The 270-nt window shown below is 44.1% G+C and overlaps 1 protein-coding gene across 11 annotated transcripts in view; it reads left to right on the top strand.

Moving 5' to 3' along the window:
• Positions 1-270, top strand: part of ARMC9 (armadillo repeat containing 9) — a 68,337-nt gene that overhangs the window by 33,190 nt on the left and 34,877 nt on the right. The gene's annotated exons all lie outside the window — the stretch shown is intronic.

Genomic DNA, 270 nt, shown 5'->3' with positions numbered 1-270 from the left:
CGGGTTCAAAGTGACAGACATGAAAGATGATAATAGTGGAATTCTGATCAAGCTTCGGTGTCCATTTTCACATAAAAAAACATCCGTTGGGTCTGACCAGTGGCTCTTCTAGCCCAGTACTCTGTCTCAGATGTTTTAGAAAAGCATCACATCTGTAGCTATTAAAGGGGCTTTTTGACTTACAGAAAGCAGTGCTGTATCCTTCCTGTGGGGACAGTGATGACAGCTCTCAAGTAACAGTTTTGTAGTGGATCACTGAGCTGGGGTCCG

The sequence above is a fragment of the Egretta garzetta genome, unplaced genomic scaffold, assembly GCF_000687185.1.
Source record: "Egretta garzetta isolate BGI_Z169 unplaced genomic scaffold, ASM68718v1 scaffold333, whole genome shotgun sequence".
NCBI lineage: Eukaryota > Metazoa > Chordata > Aves > Pelecaniformes > Ardeidae > Egretta > Egretta garzetta.
The sequence above is the reverse complement of the archived record's forward strand: the minus strand, read 5'-3'. Positions and strand labels throughout refer to the sequence as shown.